The 19,473-nt window shown below is 33.8% G+C and overlaps 1 pseudogene; it reads right to left on the bottom strand.

Annotated features, from left to right (window-relative positions):
* Positions 1-17,789: 17,789 nt before the first annotated feature.
* Positions 17,790-18,691, bottom strand: LOC114196639 (ADP/ATP translocase 2 pseudogene; annotated as a pseudogene).
* Between the last annotated feature and the right edge of the window lie 782 nt (positions 18,692-19,473).

The raw sequence follows: 19,473 nt of genomic DNA, 5'->3' as shown, positions 1-19,473 counted from the left end.
GGCTACAAGCTCATAGTCTGCTTGAGAGAGTCTCTCTCTCTTTCCCTGTCCTTCTGCTCCTCCCCTTGCTCATCTCTCTTTCTCTCTCTCTAAAATAAATACAAAAATAAAATAGTATTGACCATCTTTCTTTAATTAATATATAGAATTTGATCATGATTTTCATGAAATTAATGGAGTTCTAACTGAATTTTTATCACTGATCCTTAAACATTTTTAAAGCAGAATACCAGACATCAACACACTCATGTCTAAAGTAATTACTACTAAAGTAATAACATGCCTTATATCCTAATTATTATTTCATAGATACCTTATAAACTTAGATATATATTATAATTTTTTTGGAAATTTAGTATTAAGGAACAATACTTATGTTAATAAAACTTATTACTATGTTAGATTTGTTAATCATGATTTAATTCCTATCAGTAATATTTTCATTATTTTCAATGTATTTATGTTATTTCATGCTATAATATAAATAGCTTTATCTGCTTCATAAACGATGTTCTTTTTTGTTTGACAGGAAGTATATAAGATTTGGCTGATTTATACAAGATTGAGCATTGACAGGGAGAGGCAAGATGGTGGAGGAGTAAGGGACCCTATTTCAAGTGGTCCCCTGAATTTAGTTGATATCTACAAAACCATTCTGAACATCCATGAAATCAGACTGAGATGTAAGAATATATATCTGTATCTCTACAAGCAGAAAATCTCTAATGGTCACGAGGTATGAAAGTTGGAGTCGTGATTCTGCAGGCAGATATCAGAAGATAAACAAGGGGGAGGGAGCCGCCATAAGCTGGTGCTGGGGAGGTGATATAACACCAGAGCAAAAAAATGTCCTGCGCTGGTGACCAGGCACAGACTTGCAGACTGGTAGTGGAAGGTAAAGGACTTAGTGCAGCCCCCAGACAGGATCCAGGAGCTGCGGGTGCATGCACATGAACCTAGGGCGGCTCATGGTTTTAGAAGCACAAAGGGCAGAGACACGCCCCAGCCCTGGGATCAACTTCTGAGAGAGTTGCTATGGGGCGCACCACCATGGGAGGCTGTGGTTTTTAGGAGTGCAGAAAGAAAAGGAGACCCTCTGTCCTGGAGAGCTCAGTGAAGAGCAGACTATGATTTCTTTGCTCTGAGTCAGAGGTTTGGGTGGGGTCATTTCTGATCTGACTCTCAGAAGAGACAGAAGAGATGCGGGAAGACAACAGAGAAAAAAAGCTCAAAAAACCAGTTTCTACTGAACCCATCACATCCCCCCACAGAGGGCAGGGCAACTCTGCTGAAGCAGGGTTGCCTGAGTAACAGTGTGGCAGGCCCCTCCCCCAGAAGACAGGCTGGAAGAACAAGATGACAACATCCATAGGGTCCCTATAAAATGGGTGCTCTTGCTTGGACTGTGGTTAATACTTCGGACTCTGTACATTCCCCTAACCACCCCTCAAGAGAAGGACTAAGAGGAAGAACTCCCAACAAAGAACAGAATTGGAGACTATGGCCTCTGCTACAGACCTAATGGATATGGATATAACAAGTCGTCAAAGATGGACTTCCGAGTAGCAATTATGAAGTAAATATCTAGGCTTGAGAAAAATATTAGTGACAATATAGAATCTGTAAGGGCAGAAATGAGAGCTAATCAAGCCGAACTTAAAAATGCTATGAATGAGATGCAGTCTAAACTGGATACCCTGACAGCCGGTGTAAATGAGGCAAAAGAAAGAATTAGTGAGCTAGAAGATAAGATGATGGAAAAGAAGGAAGCCACAGAGGTCTGGAATAAACACCTAAAAGTCCAAGAGACCAGACTGAGAGAGATTAATGACTCCATGAAAAATTCCAATGTCAGAATTACTGGGATCCCTGAGGGGGTGGGGAGAGAGAGAAGACTAGAAGATATATTTGAGCAAACTGTAGCTGAGAACATCCCTAATCTGGGAAAGGAAACAAGCATTGGTGTCCAAGAGGCAGAGAGGACCCCTCCCAAGAATGATGAGATCAATGCCCTAACATATAATAGTAAAACTCACAAATCTTAGAACCAAGGAAGCAATCCTAAAAGCAGCTAGGGGGGAGAGATTTCTTACGTAAAGAGAGAGGAGCATCAGAATAACGTCAGACCTAACCACAGAGACCTGGCAAGCCAGAAAGGGCTGGCAAGAAATATTCAGGGTCCTAAATGAGAAGACTATGCAACCAAGGATACTTTGTCCAGCAAGGCTGTCATTCAGAATGAATGGAGAGACAAGGAGCTTCCAGGACCAACAGAAACTGAAATACTATGTGACCACCAAGGCAGCCCTGCAAGAAATATTAAAGAGGGTTCTATAAAAGAAGAAAGACCCCAAGAGTAATATAGACCAGAAATTTACAGAGACAATCTATAGAAACAGGGCTTCACAGGCAACATGGTGGCACTAAAATCTTATCTTTCAATAGTCACTCTCAACATGAACAACCTAAATTCTCCCATGAAATGGCACAGGGTTGCAGATTGGATAAAAAGATAGGACCCATCCATATACTGTCTACAAAAGACTCATTCTGAAGCTAAAGATACATCCAGGCAGAAAGTGAGGGGATAGAAGACCATTTTTCATGCCAACAGACCTCAAAAGAGAGCTGGGGTAGCAATTCTCATATCAGACAAATTAGATTTTAAGCTAAAAACTGTATAGTATGAGATACAGAGGGACACTATATCATTCTTAAAGGGTCTATCCAAAAAGAAGATCTAACAGTTGTAAATATCTATGCCCCCAACATAGGAGCAGCCAACTACATAAACCAACTGTTAACCAAAATAAGGAGACATATTGATAATAATACACTAATTGTAGGAGACTTTAACACTCCACTCTCAGCAATAGACAGATCATCTAAACAGAAGACCAACAAAGAAACAAGAGCTTTGAAGGACACATTGGACCAGATGGACTTCACAGAACATTCCACTGTAAAACAACAGAATACTCATTCTTCTCAAATGCACACAGAACTTTCTCCAGAATAGACCACATACTGGGTCACAAATCAGGTCTCAATTGGTACCAAAAGACTGAGATTATTCCCTGCATATTTTCAGACCACAGTGAAAAATTGTGGAAGGAATTGAAACACTTGGAAGCTAAAGACCATCCTGCTAAATAATGTTTGGGTCAACCAGGAAATTAAAGAACTTACATGGAAACCAATGAGAACAGAAACACATTGGTCCAAAACATATGGGATACTGCAAAGGCGGTCCCAAGGGGGAAATACATAGCCATCCAAGCCTCACTCAAAAAGTAGAAAAATCCTGAATGCACAAGCTAAGCTCACACCTAAAGGAACTGGAGAAAGAACAGCAAATAAAACCTAACCTAAGCAGGAGAAGAGAAATAATAAAGATTAGAGTGGAGATCAATGAAATAGAACCCAGAAAAACAGTAGAGCAGATAAATGAAACTAGAAGCCTGTTCTTTGAAAGAATTAATAAGATCAATAAGCCTGTGGCTAAACTTGCCCAAAAGAAAAGAGAAAGGACCCAAATCAATAAAATTATGAATGAAAGGGAAGAGATCATGACTAACACCAAGAAAATAGAAACAGTTATTAGAAATTAATATCAGCAACTATATGCCAATAAATTAAACAACCTGAAAGAAATGGATGTTGTCCTGGGAACTTATAAACTACCAAGACTGAAACAGGAAGAAATTGACAATCTGAATAGACCAATAACCAGTAATGAAATTGAAGCAGTAATCAAAAACCTCCCAAAACACAAGAGTCCAGGGCCAGATGGATTCCCAGGGGAATTCTACCAAACATTTAAAGAAGAAATAATACCTATTCTGAAGCTATTCAAAAAATAGAAATAGAAAGAAAACTTCCAAACTCATTCTATGAGGCCAGCATTACCTTGATCCCAAAACCAAGCAAAGACCCCATCAAAAAGAATTACAAAATATATCCCTGATGAATATGGATGCCAAAAACTCAACAAGATCCTAGCCAATAGGATCCAACAGTACATTAAAAGGATTACCTCAATGTGAGACAGGAATCCATCAAAATCCTAGAGGAGAACAGAGGCAGTAACCTCTTTGACCTAGGCCATAGCAACTTCTCTCATGACACATCTCCAAAGGCAAGGGAAACAAAAGCAAAAATGAACTTTTGGGACTTCATCAAGATAAAAAGCTTCTGTACAGCAAATGAAACCATCAACAAAACTAAGAGGCAACTGACAGAATGGAGAAGATACTTGCAAATGACAAAGCAGATAAAGGGCTGGTATTCAAAATCTATAAAGAACTTCTCAAACTCAACACCCAAAAAACAAACAATCAAGTCAAAAAATGGGCAGAAGATATGAAAAGACACTTCTCTGAAGAAGACATACAAATGGCTAACAGACACATGAAAAAATGTTCATCATCATTAGCCATCAGGGAAATTCAAATCAAAACCACATTGAGATACCACCTTACATCAGTTAGAATGGCAAAAATTGATAAGGCAAGAAACAACAAATGTTGGAGAGGATGTGGAGAAAGGGGAACCCTCTTACACTGTTGGTGGGAATGCAAGTTGGTACAACAATGTTGGAAAACAGTATGGAGGTCCCTCAAGACATTAAAAATAGAGCTACCCTATGACCCAGCAATTGCACTACTGAGTATTTACCCCAAAGATACAGATGTAGTGAAAAGAAGGGGCACATGCACCCCAATGTTCATAGCAGCAATGTCCACAATAGCCAAACTGTGGAAGGAGCCGAGATGCCCTTCAACAGCTGAATGGATAAAGAAGATGTGGTTCATATATACAATGGAATGTTACTCAGCCATCAGAAAGGATGAATACCCACCATTTGTTTGACATGGATGGAACTGGAGGGAATTATGCTAAGTGAAATAAGTTGAGCAGAGAATGAAGAATTCAGGGGCTTTTCTTAACAACGCCCACCTCTTTATAAAAGTGAAAATAAGTAACAAAACTGATTACAAACTTTATCTCTGTTTTTAAAAATTCCAATTTAATTAATGTACAGTGTTATATTAGTTTCAGGTGTATAATAGAGTGATACCATAAGTCTATATATTAGTCAGCGCTACTCATGATAAGTGTACTCAATCCCTTTTACCTATTTCCCCCATCCCCCACCAACCTCCCCTCTAGTAACCCTGATTTTGTTCTCTATACTTAAGAGTCTGTTTTTTTGTTTATCTCTTTTCTCCTTTGTTTTTGGGGGAGGGGTTTGTTGTTCATTTTATTTTAATTTTTTTTTTTAATTTTAATTCTAGTATTGTTAAAATATAGGACTGCATTAGTTCAGGTGTACAATATAGTGATTCAACAATTCTATACATTACTCTGGGCTCATCATGGCAAGCATACTCTTTAATTCCCACCACCTATTTCCCTCATCTTCACACCCACTTCACCTCTGGTAACTATTTGTCCTCTGTAGTTGAGTCTGTTTTTCGGGCTGTCTCTCTTTTTTTTTTCTTTGTTCATTTGTTTTGTTTCTCAGATTCAACATATGAGTGAAATCATAGGGTATTTATCTTTCTCTGACTAACTTATTTCACTTAACATTATACCCTGTAGATCCATCCATGTTGCTGCAAATGGCAGGATTTCATTCCTTTTTATGGCTGAGTAATATCCCATTATATATTTATTAGGTATTTATACACATATGTATGTATGTATAACATACATATAATATATATACATATGTACATATGCCACATTTTCTTTTTCCATTCACTTATTGATGGACACTTGGTTTGCTTCTATAATTTGGCTATCATAAATAATGCTACAATAAACATAAAGGTGCATATATCTTTTCAAATTAGTGCTTCCACATTCATTGAAGTCCTATCTTATTTTAATAACATATCATTAATCCATGGACTTTTAAATATTTTCTCACTGATCTCATTAAGACATTAGGTTATAATAAATTGTACTTACTGTTTAATAATTATTAGTATTTATAGCATACTTTTCATTTCATTAAATTATTTATAATATTAATAATTCAATATAGTTGATTTTTTTTACTATGTATAACTTTAAACTCACAAGCTTGTTGAAAACACCAATATATTAATTTGCCTATTTTCGCTGTAAAACTATGGTTGCCATTAATTAGTCTTCTTACACTAAGATACATGAAACTAGGAAAAATTCTGTGGCATGAAAGAAATGGCAATATTTTGAATTTCTTGTGTGTTTATTTTCACCAACCTGACATACTGTAGCAGTTCATTTTTCATAAAAAAGATTCATGAAAATAAAACATTTATTATGAAAATAAGAATTTTAAGTCTGAGGGGTGTTTTCTTGCTGGTACTTCAACATCAATGTAACATCCACCATAGTGATATACTATCCTGATAAATCATTTCAGAGATACCATTGTGATGATATATTTTGACTCACACATACATCATCATGGTCATCATGATGCTTTATTAGTATCATATATCACAAAATGATGGGGCATTGATGATGCAGAATTTCTCAGTAAAATAGTGATGACAAAAGTCATCTTTCCTGGAGAAATGTTCTGTAACTTCATTCCTGCAAAGTTTATAAATATGCCATCTACCTTTCCTACCCTGCCTTAATAATATACTTTCAAAAATAGAAACAATATGTGGTTTTTTTTGAGGCACAAAGCTGAATTTTACTATAAAACATGAATGGGGTTTTCTTATTATGACATTCTCCCACATGGATTAATCGGAACTTTTCCCATTCATTCTAAATTGAAATACTTTTATGACCTTTCACCCATCAACAGACTTGTCTCCTTATATCAATACATTGAAAAGAATCTGTCATAGGGTATGTTGTTGTAAAGAAGAAATGCAGTGGTTCAAACAATATAGAGATTTCTTTCTTCTGTGTACAGTGTAGGATACCTGAGTATTCCAGGATGGGTATGTGTGTTCTACTGTATAATGTAATTTTGCATCTAGATTACTTCTAACTTGCTCTGTTATCCTGTAGGGCATATTCTTCATTTACATGATTAAAACTGTCTCAATCCCCTACATGTACACTTCGCAGCTCCAGGGAAGGGGAAGAGAGAGAATGGAAAGCAAGGAACTTCCTTTGAAAAAAGTGATACAGTATTTCACACCACTGAGGAATAGCCTACATGAAATGATATAAATATATGGAACATAATTTTCCTGCAACTTTGATATATTTCTATCACTTATATTAAATAGTTTGTATAATATTCCTTAGATAAGCATCAATTAAGTAAATTTATCCACAACACCTAGAATAATATATAAAAGTATCAACAGACTTCAAGAAATGTATTTGTTACCGAGTTAGGAAATATCATGTCAATCTCAAAGTTTTTCAAAACTGTCTCACTATATTCATCATTACATAACATGCTATAAAAAATAAAATACCTTGTATGAATATCATTAACTGGTTCACTATAGCAGTAATATTGCTATAATCTTTATGGCAATATTATTTCTTCCCTCCTCTTGGTTGTCAAAGCACCTTTATATAATTTATTAATATACTTAATCCATAGTCTTATAAATATTCACCCTACCTCCAACTAGAATATAACATAAGCTTTCAGAGTAAGAATTTTGTTTTGAGTGTTGTTATGACTTTTTCACAGTCTAGTGCCTGGTGTAGGGGTTTTAAAGGATGTAATAAACTCTTAAGTCATTCTTTTACCATAGTGATTTGACATACAACATTAAACATTTAAAATATATGCAAACAGATTCTTTAACAGTTGGCAATTTTACATTATTCTTTTTGAACATAATATTGCCATTTCTTTCATGCCACAGAATTTTTCCTAGTTTCATGTATCTTAGTGTAAGAAGACTAATTAATGGCAACCATAGTTTTACAGCGAAAATAGGCAAATTAATATATTGGTGTTTTCAACAAGCTTGTGAGTTTAAAGTTATACATAGTAAAAAAAATCAACTATATTGAATTATTAATATTATAAATAATTTAATGAAATGAAAAGTATGCTATAAATACTAATAATTATTAAACAGTAAGTACAATTTATTATAACCTAATGTCTTAATGAGATCAGTGAGAAAATATTTAAAAGTCCATGGATTAATGATATGTTATTAAAATAAGATAGGACTTCAATGAATGTGGAAGCACTAATTTGAAAAGATATATGCACCTTTATGTTTATTGTAGCATTATTTATGATAGCCAAATTATAGAAGCAAACCAAGTGTCCATCAATAAGTGAATGGAAAAAGAAAATGTGGCATATGTACATATGTATATATATTATATGTATGTTATACATACATACATATGTGTATAAATACCTAATAAATATATAATGGGATATTACTCAGCCATAAAAAGGAATGAAATCCTGCCATTTGCAGCAACATGGATGGATCTACAGGGTATAATGTTAAGTGAAATAAGTTAGTCAGAGAAAGATAAATACCCTATGATTTCACTCATATGTTGAATCTGAGAAACAAAACAAATGAACAAAGAAATATTAAATCTGTGTTTTTACTAGCATGGAAAAGATACTATTATATAAAGAAAGATTTAAGTACAGAAGTCACATGAACTGGTCAATTATTTCCGGAAATATTTTACTCCCATAATCCAATTAGATACAGTTAAAATTTGTTCCCAGACTTCCAATTCCTTTTTTTTCTTTTTGTTAACACATGTAGTAGATTACACTTATATTACTTCACAATGGTATTGTAAACAGAAGCTTTATTTTCACATTTGTTCTTGATAACCATTAAAAGTTATATCTGAATATCAAAACACAGGTGTCCTAATGAAATTATCAGCCCTAGGTGATAAGTGATGTATGTGTTCTCCTGATTCTCTGAAAGCTTAAAAACAAATGAGCAAAAACAAACACAACACAGAAATTCATGTTTTTATTAATGTATGGCAGAGCAATTACCTAGACTTAAACAATAGAATTTACATTTACCAAATTGCTGAAACAATTTAATTTGTAACACAGTGTTCTAGATTTTAGGAAGGTATATCAGGATAAAGGTCTATCTCCTTGTAAGGTTTCTGGAAATACTGGATCAAGTGTTCCAGTTGTATGTCAAGAGAGAGTTTTTATATAGGCTTCTTATTGAAATGAATAAGCCACAGGAAGAAAAGTTACAGTATAGAGAATATAGTCAATGATATTGTAATAGTGTTGCACGGTGACAGATGGTACTTACACTTGTGGTGAGCATAGCATATTGTATAAAGTTATTGAGTCATTATGCTGTATATGAAATTACATACCTGAAATTAATGTAACATTGTGTATCAACTACACTTAAATCTTAAAAAAGAGAGAGGTGGGGGGAGAATTTGAAGTAACTATGAATATATTCAAAATTAATTTTGGTATGCCTGTCCTCTATTAGGAAGATAAACTTTGTAGGGAACACATACAGATAGATAATTGGGAATGGGAAACTTTTCATGATAGCAAGAGTTGAAGTTACAAAATCAAAGAAAATATCTGGCTGAGAATTTTGTCTTCAAACTGGAATCTATAAGAATCCTGGGATACTCTTGAACATTATATGGTTTCTCCTGTACTCAAATAAATATTTGAAAAGCTTGCTTTTAGTTAAGCAGTTTTAACTAAAGCAGCTAAAAGCAGAGGAATTGAAAAGGAACATGTCTAAAAAATACTGCTTTTGACAGGGTGCAACGTGTATCCAGGCAACCACTGGTCGATTAATGATCCCTCTTTTTTTTTTTTAAGATTTTATTTATTTATTTGTCAGAGAGAGAGACAGAGCACAAGCAGGAGAGTGGCAGGCAGAGGGAGAAGCAGGGTCCCCGTTGAGCAGGGAGCCCGATGTGGGACTCAATCCCAGGATACTGGGATCATGACCTGAGCTGAAGGCAGCCATTTAACTGACTGAGCTACCCAGGCATCCCTTAATGATCCCTCTTAATACCTACTAGTCAGAGCAGCCTGAGTATAAAAGGCAAAGAACCTCAGCTTAAATATATTTTGTATGAGCAGGTCATAGTAAATAGTTACTTAGTGTTCAGTCATTCACGAGTCAATCATTAAATATGCAAGTGTGACTAAGACTGGAATTTTGTCCTCAAGGAACTTTTAGACCGCAATGTTATGTAAGCAAACAGATGTGAATGAAGAAGATAGATCAGGAAAGGAATTTATTGGGATTGTTCTTGTTGAACTAAGATTAAATTTAAACAAATTGATAAATAAATATATATATATCATATATATATATATATATATATATATATGTACCAGTAAATTAAATAAATTGAAGTAAACAGAGAAAACGTGTGATCCCATTAGGAAATAAGATGAATTCATAGTTGAACAATTTTTTGAGCTTTTTCCTAAAGTTAAAAAACATAAAAACTGATTTAGTTTATCTAAAAAAGCATAATTGACCATTTTTTTACATCACTGCATATTTTGTTTTGTTTTTTTTATTTTGGGAGATTGGCTATTTGGGGAAGAAAATACCACCAAAATCAATGATTAAGCACTTAGGTAAAGAGGCTTTTCAAATTTATCAAATTCCTATTTTTTCTTTTTAGAATGTGTTTTTTGAACATATTCATCCTCATATAAATTTCTTATCTTAGACTAATTTACAAACAATTGACACTTCATTGCTAGGAATTAACTAAGAAACATAACTCGTTTAACATATTATTTTAATGGCTTACATTATTTCAGTGTTAGCAATCTTGGAAGCATGTGATTTAATTTTTAAGAGACTAATTTTCTGATATTATTTTTATTAGGATATTTCAAAGACAGTATTATATTAGAAATGTACTCTGGATATGTTACAGAATTCATATAAAGAGAACAGATGAGAACCTCAAGGTCAAAAATCAGGTGTTAATAAGAACAGAGTTTTTCAAAGCTTTCCCAGCTCTTCAGTTGAATCCCCAGATGTTCCAAACTTGTAAAGGCAAGGAAAAGGGCAAAAAGAGGTTATTGCATTCAGGGTTTATATATATTGAGGATCATTTTATTGTTGATGCTATTTTTAGATATTTTATATGTCAAAGATAATGGATGATTTTTTAACCTTTATTTTCATATTTTATAAATATATATAACTATATAATATATTTGTAACTATATAAACAGTTATATGCATATATGGTTATGCTTTTTGTGAGTAGAATTTTGAATTACATGAATTATTCATTTAAAACTAAATAATGGAGAATTAAATCTTATGTACAAGAATATGAAGTCACATCCAAAAATGGCTGATGGGAAAATATAAAAATAGTATTTCAAGTTGAGCATAGCATCACATTTGAATATCAAACAAATAAATTGACATTGCTATACAAATTACAGTGAATCTAAATTGCTTTACCAAGTATAGATGACACTGTCACCTGGGTAACAAGCTTGTAAGTTATACATAAGGCATTTGCATTAGATTTTAGAATCCTTATTTCTCCATATTCCCAGCTGCACACACACAAAATAATAATCAGCTTTATTATTTATAAGAAACTATTGTGGCATGTTGTTTATATATGTGTCTGTGTGTCTCTGTGTGCAAGTATGGCAATTCCTGCATTTCTAAACCAAGAAAACAATTACAGCTATTTAAAAATTGTTTTAAAAAATTCTCAGCCTCCATAAGTTACCTCCTTGGAAAAGACAATCAGTTATTATTACTCTAGACACTAACTGAAACCTAGCAAACTGTGCTTTTGTGATTCAAGTTTTATATTCCTGTTTCCTTGTAGGAAGTAGAAAACATGCAAAGTGGGGTAATGTTTTAAACTTTTTTGTTTCAGAAATACCTTTTTCTATTGTACTTATTACTTCTGTTATAATAACAGATGTTATATTTTCACTGACAGAGACTATAATATCAAGAATTAAGTTCCTAATCCTATATAATTAAGGTTTTGAAGATTCAAAGTTGTCATTTTATTTTAAGAATCAAGAGCAGAGAAGGAATACTAATCTCCTGGTAACAAAATGCAGTTGAAAGAGAATGAAAGAATGGAAGACACAGAAAGAGGGAGAGAATTAAAAACTAAAATGAAATTAGGGTTGGGCGCTTGGGTGGCTCAGTTGGTTAAGCCACTGCCTTTGGCTCAGGTCATGATCCTGGAGTCCCGGGATTGAGTCCCATATCGGGCTCCCTGCTCAGCAGGGAGTCTGCTTCTCCCTCTGACCCTCTTCCCTCTTGTGCTCTCTGTCTCTCATTCTCTCTCTCTCTCAAATAAATAAATAAAATCTTTTTTAAAAAATAAATAAATAAAATGAAATTAGGGTTAATGCAGTAGAAATGTACTATATTTGAAATAAATTTCTAATTATTCATTAAAGATTCTAGGTTTGTTTTGTACTGAGGTAAAAGAAATTTGATCAATATAATTTCTCTCATAGTTTTTAGAACACGGGAAAGTAATAATAAAAAAACCTACATGGAATATAACATGGAAAACCAAAACCACTATTATTTGCATAGAATATTACATTAAGTGATAAACATTTATATTTTCCTTCATACTAAGATCAGTGATAATTTGGGTTCTTTGAATATTTAGATATTTATTATTAGCACTAGAAATATTTAATTTGAGTGAGTGTCCCCCATGGAGAAAAAGTGTGAGGTGTGCTCAGTATAAGATATTTTTTTTGTTTGTTTCTAAATTCAGATCCACTAACTCTCAAATGTGTTCTCCTAGGAAAAGTAATACTAAGAGTTTGGGGAATAATATTTTGGGAATTGTGAAAAGATTATTTTGGGGGGTTGCTTACATGTTAACAATGAAAATTATTCTGTAATTTTTATATAGTACAAGATAACAAATGTTAAAGTGATAAATGCCTGTAAGTCACAAAGTGAGCATCCCGGTGCTGAATATAACAATGATGCTTCTTCAAGTTTTCCATTACACATTATGCAATAGCAAATATCCCATGCTTGTTATATTGGCAGAATCAAATATAAATAGAAAATTCTATTTAACCTTATTAATTTGCCCCAAAATATACTTGTTTTAGAGGAATATTCTTTAAGAAAACATGCTAGTTTTGGAACTTAATTGCAAATAACGGTCATGTAGCCTAAAATTTCTTCCTAAAGTAACTCATTTTTAAGAGTTAGATGCTCCATTGTTGAAACATGTTTAAATCACAGTTTGATTTAAAATGAATTATAGTAACAGTTTTCAGAAAATATATGTTGCCACTTTTGGCACAGTGTTTCTGTTTTAATCCTTGGCCTTAATTTTTTTGTCCTTGATTTCTGTGTCACAAAGTTGAGAGGATGTAGACAGTGATTAATATAATCTGGAATCTAATTCCTCCTGGATAGTACTGCTTCTGCCTCATTGTATTAACTCTTCTCAGAAACATGCAGTTGATTATCTTCTTCTTCAAAAAAAAAATGAAGTCAAGGTCAACGAAAGTCTGGTATATGTACGGATTTCATTTCTGAAATACTATGCACTTTCAGAGCATAAAACTTGTATTGCATATAGAATAAATATAATGCAACTTATCCACAGCTAGTCATGGAATTTCATATAAAGAATAAATAGCCATAGAGGAGACTTCCTAAATCTTTTTCTTTAGAAACATTTTATAGTAAATTATAGCATCAAGCAAAGACAATGACACCAGGTTTATTGTTTTACCTTAAATGCTTATTCCCTGATATTACATTTCAGAAGAGTTATGAAGTAGAATATGTTATCTTTATGATACAAGTGGGCAGTAAGTATATCGATGGTAAAGATTGTTGTTTTTATAATCTAAGAGCTTAATTTAGCATGCATCTTTAAAATCATTATGCAAAATAATATAATATAGTTATATTTACAAAGTAAGTTTACTCTGAGCTATGTTAAAATCAAATTCAGGTTGCATATTAAAAGGCTCATTAAGAAAAAGACTTCATTTAAAAGTTGATTATTTCTCAATGCAAGGCCTATAATTAATGGAAAGTTATCAAACATAGTTCATAGAATCATGATTCCTTGTCACCAGAAATAATATGTAGCATGCATTAACTGTCAGGTACGGTTCTGAGTATTTTTTTAGATATATTAATTAAGTCTTCCAAACAACTCCTTAGGTAAGAACTTATTTTCCCCAATTTGTCTATGAGGAAGAAGAAAGATTGAGTAACTTGTTCAAGTTCACTACTGTGTGATAAAGCAGGCTTAAATATTGGAGTCCTTGTACTTGACCATCACTCTGTGTGGCCTATGCTAGAACGTTCCACTCTTTGTGCTAGTCTAATCAATTCTTGGCCGGCAGTGGCCACGCCGTGTAAGTACTTAATGAATTTTATTCTCTTACTTCAGCTTGAGACCTACTTAGCATAATCTCTCAATGTCCTCTATTTTCGTGGCAATAGAAGCGCTATTTGTATATGTCCAATGTTAGGTAGAGCTCATATTCGTCTGTACCCACTGGATAGCCCACAATGTTGCTTAGAGAGGTATTGCTGATTTTTCTAGTGTCCATAGTTGACCAATATTTTGAATATTTTTCTTAGTGACTTCCATCAGATATAGAATCTCCTTCATCTTACTTTATGGAGTCAGAAAGTAAGAAAAATTATAAGAGAAAAATCTGCCTTCAAACGATAACCTAAAATTTAATTCAGTATATCCTTCTACACATCTGTTTTAAAGAAAAGCCTTATAATTTATGATTAGTCATTTGTTATTATGAATATGTCTGTTATGAATATCGATGATATGAAATATTTTTAATTGACGAGATATAAATATTTATTTATTAATATAATTAACTTACATAGCAATATCAACTACCAGTGTGTGTGCATAAATGTATATAAATGATTGCATAAAACCTGGCAATATAGCTAGACGTAAGTGACTTTTAGTCTTTGTTATTGTGACTGATTCAAATTTGGTATTTAAGGATTAGTATTAGTATTTAAAATAACAGTATATTTTAAATACTGGAAGATTTAGAGGATAATTCATTTATTTGATAGCACTTGGGGCAGACATGCCTTCTTTTTCTCAGCTGTTTGCCTTTTGCATTTCTGTCCTCTGTCCACAACTCAGGGCCTTGGTGAATTGTTTGAACCCCAGGGAAGGTTTACATTCTGAAACAATTTTTTAAACTATTAGATTAATTTTTTCCTGAGAATTTAGAGAGATCTTTTGTTATAGTTTATCTAAAATGAATAGACATTTAAACTGTTTGTTAGAACAAAATTTATTTATTTTTTGTTAAAATGATGCTGTGATAAAAGATATTTGAAACATCCCACAGCAAAAAATATAACTGGGACATGTTTGGAAACATATTTTTTAAAATTGGAACTGTGTCAGAAAATTCAGGATATGTAGTCAACAAATTAAGGATGACAGAGACAGGAGAGTGAATCTAATATAGAGCAGAGATGCTCACGAACACACACACACGCACACACGCACACACACACAGATTACTATATTCTTTTGTTTCAGTGTTATATCTTTAAACATTTCTATTATGGTAATTTATTTCAAGAGTTGATTTTCTAATCAGTGTTAATTTTCTGACTCGGGTGTTTATATATCCGCTCAAGTTTCAAACACCATGAGGAACACTTTTGTGACATATATTTAGAGTATATGTTATTTGGCCACAATTTTATTCAATATTTATAAGTTTCCAATACCTCTTTTTCTGCCTTCTTTTAAGTACAAATATTGACCTAAGATTCATCATGGTTAACAAATGTTAGAAGTAGCAATGTTTCTCAAGGTTCATGGGCACCTAGAAGTCCACAGAAGTTGTCCTGCAGCACAGGGATTTTTGAATAATTATTTTTAATTTCCTAAAATTTTAATCAAAAGCATATGTGCTTCTCACAGTTATCTATCATCTATCATCTCTATCTCTTTTTTAAGATTTTATTTATTTATTTGAGAGAGAAAGATTGTGTGATCACGAGGGAGCATGATGTGCAGGAAGGGGCAGAGGGAGAGGGAGAAGCAGGCTCCCCGCTGAGGAGGTTGTCTGAGCAATGCGGACCTAGATCCCAGGACACTGGGATCATGAACTGAGCCAAAGGCAGATACTTAACTCACTGAGCCACCCAGTCGCCCTTATCATCTGTATCTTTGTTGAACATTTTCTTCCTTGTGTGTATGTTCTTTTTGTTTTTAATCACTAGCCAAGGAATACCACTTAAATTATCAAGAAGTAATGTGGAAAAGTTATCAACTTTATACTGCACAGAGGAATTCCTGCTGGTGAAGGCTGAACATTATCTTGGCACTTTGGAAAAATTGAGTGTTTTTTTTTTTCATAGTATAAACAAAAAAGATTGAGCAATAATTGATCCAGCATCTTACACACAGAAATATAAGCATGAGCAGGTTAAATGAACCTATGTCATAGAGGTCACTACCATATGTATATTTTTAGTAGTGTTCATTTTGGCACATCAATAAAATAGTTTATAAATTTGTTGGTTTTATAGTATTGCTCACTTTTATTTTGAGAACTACACTGGTTTTGTTGTTCAGTAAATGGTATAAGCATTAAAAGTTTATTTCTACTTTTATGTGTATATATTTAAATAATAATACAATAAAGGGTTCCTACCTGAACGTCCAAGAAATGTATTTTGCTTTAGAATTTAGTAAATAATAAGCAAATGTAGAAAAATATTTTACATATCAAAAAAGGGGGAAATTATAGTATTTTAATGTAATATGAACTTTTGCTATGACATGTACTTATATTTTGAATGTTAGGTAATACATTAGGTTTACATAAACTATAGAAATTACTGTTTAAAATTTTATTGTAGGCTTAATTTTCTACCTATTAAAATATAAACTATTTATTCTATAACTACCTTTCTTAAAAAAATTAATCACTTTGTTGTACTTGGCATTCCTCTAAAGTTATTGGCAAGTGTACAGAATATAACATGTAAAGGGTAAGGCTTAATATAAAAGAATGGAAATATTTTTAAAATAGTCACCTTTGATTTAACCCTATGTTAAACTTGCCAAATATGGTGTTAAAATTGAAGTCCTTATAAATCCCGAACAATAGTGTTCATCTTGGAGTTCACAGTTTCTTTATATATTACATTCAATTTCAGTAGCCTATTAAAAACTCAGAGGTAGAGAAGATGAAAAGGTATTGAGATTCAGCTAAAAATTTTCCTGACTTTAGGCAAGTAGAGTTAATTTTAATGAAATTAATTCAATGAAAATAGAGTAGATATTACAGTTTTCCAGGAAGAGCTACAGAATTAATATGGTTTCTTAAGCCTGATAAATGACTTATGGATGGAATAGGCCACTAAAAATCACACCACCACTCTATTCAACATTATTGGAAAGTTAAAAGTGAAAGGAAGCCACCTAGTTTAAATTAATGTATATATTCTTGTGCTTCTCTATAATTCCAGAATGAATGCATTAATTAAACAATGGGAGAAGTAAGAGTGAAAAATAATTTAAAACAAATCTAAAGAATTATAGAAAGTAATAATGAGGGAGGTTGAAAAATATTTCCAATGTAAATAATTTCATTTATTTACTTATTTCCTTATATTTCAGATTTTTTTCTTGAAATTTATTTATCAGGAGTGACTGAAATAAAAAAATATAATTGTTTTCCATCATGATGGAAACGGCTTTAAGAGAAAACTGGTCAGATGAATATTACTGCTTCCCATTTTCAGCCAGTGAATAGTTGCCATTGATGAAAACAGCCAACAGTCTGTCAAGAATGCTCAAGGTATGTTACAAAATACAATGTGCCTGTTCACAGGGGGATAAATAACTAGGAAATAACTTAATGTGAACTTCTTGATTTCATCATGCAACACAAGCATAAAAGCACCACCCATGCCTCTGAGAACACTGGACCATGCACCTTGAAAAACTTTTGCTTCTTCATCACAAGCAGGCTTCCTTCAGCGGTCAAGCGTGTCTGTGTACATGATGTCAGTTCCTTTGCTGACAGACTGCATCATCATAGGGCAACAAACAGCGTCAAATGAATAGGAAGTCAACCCAGCAACCACTGTGATGGGTTGTGCAGTCATCCAGCTGATGAAGATGTGAGCATTCTTGGGATTGAAAGCATTCTCTTTGTAGTGTCATAGATACCGAAGTGGGCAGCTCAGTAGATGATAGTACCCTGCACACATTAAAGCCTTGGTACAGGCCCCTTAATGCCATCAGGTTTGTAGATCTTAACCAGTCACCAGGGCCTCTGAATTCCCTTTCAGCTCCAGCTTTGTCCGTATCAGCTGCAAAATCAAGAGGATTCACAAAACAGAAGGATGTGGCTCCACAGGCATCACCTGATGTCAGATTCCCTGCAAAACCCAGTGCCAAAACTGGGTTCTCTTGTCCACACCTCCCAGGAAGATCTACTTGTATTTATCTTTTGAAGGCAAAGTTGTGAGCTTGGGTGGGGAAGGATCTGACGACATTGGCCACCTTGCCACCCCAGAAGGACAGGCCCCCTTGCCCCTTGGATATACAAACCAGTCCATAATGCCCTTGTGATTTGCTTGATGGCATGCTGCACCTGCAGCAGCAGCAGCTTGACCCACTCTCTGGGCACTACTGCCACCACTCCACCCACCAGGAAGTCCTTGGTGAAGGACATAGCGGCCTCTGCCATGTTGAAAGGAAAGAGCAGGTGGGCAACTGAGGGACTGCGGTGGGAAACGTTGGGACTCTGGGCCTCTGAACTCCAATGTAAATAATTTTATTTAGTTAGTTAGTTTTATTTATTTATTTATTTTGAGAGAGAGAGCCAACCTGAGCAAGTGTGGGAGAGACAGAGGGAAAGGGAGAGGGAGAAGGAGAGAAGCTGACTTCTGTCCAGCGGGAGCCCGATGTGGAGCTGGATCTCACCACCCTGAGATCATGACCTGAACCAAAATCAAAAGTGGGAGGCTTAACCGACTGAGCCACCCAGGCACTCCACAAATGTGAATAATTTTAAATGGTGTAAAGATATATTGGGATTTTTCCCCCAATATGTAAGAAAGAAAGAATAAATAAATCTTTCAATCCAAGAAAGAGCAAGGAATCTCACATTTATTTAATAACTGGTATGTACCAGGCAGGGTCCATATATTAAAACATTCAAATAGAGCTCTTGATGGATAAAAAATCTAAAACACATAAAACCATGGAACACCTGTGCATAGCACCTGGTTTTCAGTAAGTTTTAGCCCCTTTTTCTTTCCTTTTTCTCCTTTTCCAGCCCAAGATTATTATGAAGATTTCAGATAAAAGATGTTTTTGCAATGCACATAGCAAATTATGTTATTTAGCATCATTATACACAAACAATACAGACACTTTATGCAAAGCTTTATTTTCCAAATGCATGGGTTCTGAAACTTATGAATATTGGATTACCTGAAAGCCTGTGCAAAAATATAAGGCAAAATA

Source organism: Eumetopias jubatus, unplaced genomic scaffold (assembly GCF_037043125.1).
Source record: "Eumetopias jubatus isolate StellerSeaLion01/CBP00866 unplaced genomic scaffold, mEumJub1_p1.0 scaffold_2, whole genome shotgun sequence".
In the NCBI taxonomy this organism is placed as follows: domain Eukaryota; kingdom Metazoa; phylum Chordata; class Mammalia; order Carnivora; family Otariidae; genus Eumetopias; species Eumetopias jubatus.
Note: the sequence above shows the minus strand (reverse complement) of the source record. Positions and strands in the feature narration are given on the sequence as shown.